We start from the raw sequence: 6,689 nt of genomic DNA on the forward strand, positions 1-6,689 counted from the left end.
TAGCTTGCAGACCTTTCTTCCTCTCCTTATTACTCTTTAGGATATGTCGCTACCTATTTAGGTGCGGCACAAATTTCCCTGGTCTAGAAATATCATATCTCACGCCCGCATGAAGTATTCTCTTGATCCATTTTAATTCCTTTTCATACCTGCTTTGTGGTATACTTATCTTTAATTCGTTTCTGCTCCCTCTTAATGCATTCTTGATATGCCACTACGTCCCAAATTTTTGCCTCTTTAAGCTAACATCTCTCTTTCTTTGGAAATTTGACGATGCCATACGTCGTTTCAGGACTAGATCTGCTCTACCCCCCCCCCCCCCCGCCCTCCTTTTAAGGGTGTTCTTATACACTAGTAACTCCTGAGTATCAGTAGTAATCGGCCAACCCTAACAATCCTCCAACTCTTTGGTCTCTTATAATATCGTATAGCTTGACTTATTTTTCCTTTCTGCTAATCGAGGGCTTTGTATTTAAACGAAGCGCTTATGCATTAGAGATCCATTCTCGCTGCCTTTTTTTTAAAGCCCTTCTACTTCTACCTTTTATGACTGAACATTTCCCGAATCAATGGGTTAATGGGGACATTGGAATCCATCAAAACATTTTATGGAGCGTCTGGTCACACTTTGCTCTTTTTTATCCCTCGTCTTCCTCCACGACTATTATCACTGAAATTCTTCTTACTCAGGGTTTTCGGTTTCACTTTACATCAACAATATATCATTGAGAGTTAATATGCTACACTCTTCCACTTCAACCATCAATCCTTTTATTCACTTAGCTCACTTATCTGAAATTTTCCTTGACTACTTATTTGCATCCCACCAATGCGTTGTAATTCTTCCAGTGTTCTGCCACTTCTTGTTCGTGTCGTGAAATCCTTGCAAATATACTCTCTTCTTTCTTCTCCTTCCTGCCGCCAAGGCTAGTCCATACTCATGAATATTTCCCATACATCCTTCTTTTTCCTTTATAATGGAATCTCGGTATTCCTTATCCTCATCCTATGTCATTGATGTACTACCTCCCGGTTAGCTTTGTTAGTTCATTATCCTCTCTCTTGTCCTTGGTGATTGCTCAATTTTTCTTTTCTTCCCTTCTGCTTCTCTCCTCTCCTTTTGACCAGCCCATTAGTGTACCTTTCCTACTTTAATTCTCCAACCTTCCTTAAGTTCCTTCCTCCCCGAGCGCCCTTCTCCACTTGTTATTTTATAGTATCGACCCTGAAGTTCATGAAATATTCTTTTAAATGTGCAAATCCGTTCTATTCTTAAATCATATTTTAGGAAAGCCTCTCCCTTTTCGAGGCAACTGTGTCAGTATGACTACACATTTATCCCTTTATATACCTCTCGAGAGCTGGAAATCTCTTAGTATTGTTGCAAGGCCTGATCATTCTCTCTCTTACTTCACATCCCTAGTTGTGGTTACTATCCTTTACTCCCACTTATCGAAGTCTATTCTCTGAACCCACACATTCATCTTTTGTTCCATACTAGCATACTTTATCCCTTTCGCATGCCTACCTTTGAATTTTATCCAAATAGTCCCTTGCCTTGCCCATCGTCTCTCCTGGAAGCTTCACTCACCCTTGTTTCTTACACTTTTTTTCCTTTTCTCAAGACATTCTAACTAATCTTTTTACTTTCTATATACTCACTTTCTTCCTTTCTCTGATGTTATTGCATTAGGACTTTCAAACTCTAACCTATAGTGAAAATAACATCAACTTACCTTGTAACATTTGTACCACTTTTGTCACTTAAACTACATTACCCTGTTCGATTAATGAATTCATTATATAGCAATGTCGGTTGCTGAGACACACATATCGGTTGGCGCAGCCACATGGGATGTCATACACATACATATATATATTTACTAACGCCTCGCTTATAAAGTATCTCTAACTATTATTCGAACTCATCCTAATTCTAGAGCTGTGGTGCACCTTTTTTCTCTTTGCCGGTCTAGTCCGTCTTATCCTTCGCAATCTTTTAGGGTTTCCAACCACTCCGCATACTCCAATTTCCCTTAGGTTACTCTAATTTCTCATATGTCTCTTATGTCTGAATTTGTAGGACTCTTAGTACACTTCCCAGGGGGTCACCCATCCTAGTATTACTCTCACCCTAGCACGCTTAACCTTGGAGTGCTAATGGGATTTGGTGCGTTAGTGCTGGTACTATCGCATCAATCCTAATTCTAGAGTTGTGATGCACCTTTTTTCTCTTTACCGGTCTAGTCCGTCTCATCCTTCGCGATCTTTTAGGGTTTCCAACCACTCCGCATACTCCAATTTCCCTTAGGTTACTCTAACATCTCATCTGTCTCTTATGTCTGAATTTGTAGCATTCTTAGTACACTTCCCAGGGGGTCACCCATCCTAGTATTACTCTCACCCTAGCACGCTTAACCTTGGAGTGCTAATGGGATCTGGTGCGTTAGTGCTGGTACGATCGCATCCACCTTACTGCGTGACCTTTATCGCATGACCTATAACAAGCTGAAGTTCTAACAGATTCTAGTAAATTCTCGTAATGCATCTCCCTCCGGATTAAAAGGGATCTCTTACTCTTCCAACTAAGCAAATGCTAATTTGGCCTTTGAAATCCTCAATAATCACCTTCAATTTGCATGTATAACTACTTTTCATCCCAAATTTAAAGATTCCCAATGGTGGCGAAAACACCTTGATCGTAGTTACTTATAAATACTTTGGTTATTGGTCCCTTTAGGATTTTCGCTCACCGCTATTAAGTAATAACCTACAGTAAATGCACACACATAGGAAATTCTAATAAAAGACTCATATACCTGTAGCCGATCGATCCTTAGCCTGATCTGTGGGCTATAAGGTGAAGTATGCTATTCATCATTGCCTTCCCACCATCTGCTAGTCTGGCCTTCGTCATCTCTCTCATCTGAGTCCGAGGGATACAGATAATGGGGAAGCTCCTGGTTTACTAACGGCCAGGATATAGGGCTAGAGTAATCAGTAACACTCACCGAGGTAGCTGGTCTGACATACTGCTCTGCCATAGGAGCAGCTGGTACGGCCTCGGGAATCTCCTTCTCCGGTGTCCCATACGAACCCTCAGACTGGTCCGTGTCATAACTATCCTCCGGCGGATCCTCCTTTATGGAAGTCAGAAACTCTGGAGGAATCATCACTGGGTCCTCTGAGGGATCAGTCTCGATATAGCTAAGGCTCCTCCTGCTCGGTCCCGAAGCCTGTGGTCCTGAATCTACTCTAGGGGTCTTCTTAGCACCCCTATTGTCTGAGGCTAATCCCTTCATCTTTATCAATCTGTGCTTATCTACAGGAGAAGAGGGCCAGAAATAATCTTTCCTAGACTCTGGCTATATCGCATGATCTAAGATAGAAGGAAAGGTCAATGATTCCTAAATGCCCTACAGCCTCCTGTTTATAAGTGTGGCCAGCTTCACACCCATAAACCGGACACGGTCTGTAGAAAATCCCTAGGACGAACTTCTCTGATTCCACTTTTTTCACGACCCAAACAGATGAGCCGCGACGAGCACCCGACCACTACAGATCGAGCACCCCTAAACTCACTCCCACTCTGTACTAAACAACTTAGTGGCCCGCTTTGACTGATATTCCACTGGTACCGTTCGCGGTAGCATTTATACGATAGTTCTTATCTCATAATTCCACGAAATGTGCATATGGATATGTATATGTAAGCATTCTAGTAGAGGATGACAACACAGACCAACTTGGTCACTGTATATACTGTTCACCAAAATTAAGGGACAACTGAAAGCACATGACGACCCCCACTATATATACATTGTCTATAGACCTCTATGGAATATACACTACAGAAAGGACAGGACAAGGCCTGCCATACCCATATATGTACATGTCAAAAGGCATACCAAAGGGCTAGAGCTCCGGTCCAAATGGAGCTTGCTGGCTGGAACTGGAAAGAGGGCCTACTGGTGTGGCTCACTCGGCTGGCCATCAGAACCTGCAGGCATGAACGCAACGTCCACAAGAAAGGACGTCTGTACGAGTAATGTACCGAGTATGTAAGGCATGAATAATAATATAGTAAGAGATACCGAACATGAAAAATAAAATAACGAGAAATATAGAGCATAACATGAGGTAAGGAAATAACCTATACATATGATAGCCTCTTAAGGCAGATACCATGCATGCTTAACCTTAAAGAAAACATTTCTCATATACATATATGAAGCATAATCATTAGCCTGCGTCTGGGCCTTCCGTGTCCGGGGTAGCTGTCTCACGCAACCCAGTAGTGGTGCGGTCCGTGCCATATAGACACGGTGTATAAGACGCCCGCCTTAGTAGCGCTACCCGGCTATCTAGGAACGGTGTAATCATCATCATATACTTAGCATGAAACATGCATAAGAGCTAAAGTAAAAACTGTAACTCTATCGGAGTGAAGTAAGGTCGGCAACCTCCGATTGTGTTATGGAATAATCGTCATTGCTATTTCTCACCTTGGAGGAACGAATAACATGAGATGAGATCATCATCAATGAATAAAATTGAGAAAATCAAGAAATAGCTCAACATTCTCATATTCACATTGAAATCATAAGCTTGGGACTTAAACATGAAATCATCATCATCATAATCATCATAGAAATATTCTCATATTAGACATCATTGTTTCCATTGTAAAAACATGTCCATCATTGTTGTCATAAGAGCTTACGAAATCATAAATCTCTGATTTGGAAAATACGAACATTTTGGAAAGCATTTGTGGATTATCAGGAAAGGAGTCATGCCTTTTAATCATGAACTTCTAACTTGTGGAAGTAAGGAGGTTATGAAAATATGTAGGGAATTATAACATAGGAATTTCTAGAAATAGAATCATCATGATCATGAAACATACTTATCTTTAGCATCATAAGAACTCTATGATTCATGAATCTGTAGATTTTGAGAATAAGAACATTCTTGGAAAACATTTATGGATTCACAGAAAGGGATCATGGGACATTTACAAAACATCTATTGGATTCATAAGGAAGGAATCATGCCTTTAGAAGAAAGGGACTAGCCTTAATGTAACTGAGAATTCATGTCTCGGCTCTTCCACCTATTTCCAGTCTCTCAATCTACATATAAGACCATTCATGCTATAATTAGGTCCATTGTTATATACTTATCCTAAGCCTCCAAATAAATCTTTCTAGAATCTGCAAAAATTTCGGAACCATCTCCTCTGTTTATATGCCTAGCCCAAAATCGTAATTCAGCAACCAACAACACCAACATGTGCCATAAAACCTCCCACATGCTGTTTTCCAACTTCCATAACTAACCAACTTACTATACAATTATTTAACGACTTTTTCTCTGCGAATAAACCAGTATTAACGTAAATAGAAAGAGATTCATACCTTATTCTTGTTAAAACAATAATATTCTCGATATCCACTTGAATCTACGCTAAAAGCCACCGCAAAACAATACTAGAACCACAACCATGCGTTATCCAGGCCTTGATTAACGCTTCGCCACTTGAAAATCACTCAAACCCTAAACTTTTTATGACAAAATATCCCTTTGTGTTGCTGCTTTAAAATCTGATTTTTTTGGTGAAAAAAATGGGGTTTTCCCCTTTTATAATGTCACGACCCGACTAGGGGGGGGGGGGGATGCCGGGTAACCGAAGCTGACTACCGAGCACCACTCATCATGCTAATCATCGTACTCATCCTGGACACATAATCTCGAAGGTAACACATGCATGCGTATATGTTATATCCCGTGTTTTCGTATAATTGGAAATCGGGAAATAATTAAGACTTGTATGTTACAAGGAAATAATTTGATTTTAGTTAATATGTTTATGTTGTTTATGGAAGTATTGGTGCGAAGACCCCGGGAAAGGCCGGGGGCAAATTTGGAGTTTCGGAAATTAGTTTCGGGAATTACAAAACGAGACCTCAACGAATTGGGCCAAGGAAATATTTGATGAAATTTGAGCCCAAGTTCTAGGGGTGGCCGGCCAAAGGCTTGGCCCAAGCCCCATTTTAAGTGGTCATGTGATTATCACATGACCCTTAATCTAGTATATATCCATATGCCCTTTAGAACTTTCAAGAAACCAAACCAAACACAAAAAAAATTTGAAGAACACCTCCTTAGAGGCTCTCGGCCGAACCCCCTTCAAAAACAAAACAAAATTTTGTTACCTTTGTTTTAAATTTAAAAATCGTGTCGTTCTTGTAGTTGTAACAAGTGCAAGACGCTCTTCAACGTGATATAATTAGTTTGGCGGAAGAATCACGTTTGCGGCAAGTCGGAATTTCAAGAAAAAGGTGAGAATTCCATATTTTTATGTTATGAAATGAGTATATATGTTATAGTGATTAGAGTTGCATGAAGAATATGGTATTTTGGTGTGTATGTGCATGACGTGAGTGTGTGTGGAGTAGTGTTGGCCGTGAGCCATGCTAGTTTGGTAGGGAAGATGAATTGAATTCTCTTTAGTTCGTTAGTTGCGTCGTTATGGCATTTATGGCGTAAATGAATGTTTAATGAGTTGAATTCGCATTGAAAATGGTTGCGGGTTCTTATGGGAAATTATATGATTTTTGTATATTTTATATAATTGTGGAAGTAAGACTTTAAAATGTGAATTATGGTTGTTGTTAACGAATTTG

The 6,689-nt window shown here is 40.1% G+C and overlaps 1 pseudogene; it reads right to left on the reverse strand.

Moving 5' to 3' along the window:
* Window positions 1-2,348: 2,348 nt before the first annotated feature.
* On the reverse strand, window positions 2,349-2,469 carry LOC132608576 (5S ribosomal RNA; annotated as a pseudogene).
* Between the last annotated feature and the right edge of the window lie 4,220 nt (window positions 2,470-6,689).

Source organism: Lycium barbarum, chromosome 8 (genome assembly GCF_019175385.1).
Source record: "Lycium barbarum isolate Lr01 chromosome 8, ASM1917538v2, whole genome shotgun sequence".
Classification (NCBI taxonomy): Eukaryota; Viridiplantae; Streptophyta; class Magnoliopsida; order Solanales; family Solanaceae; genus Lycium; species Lycium barbarum.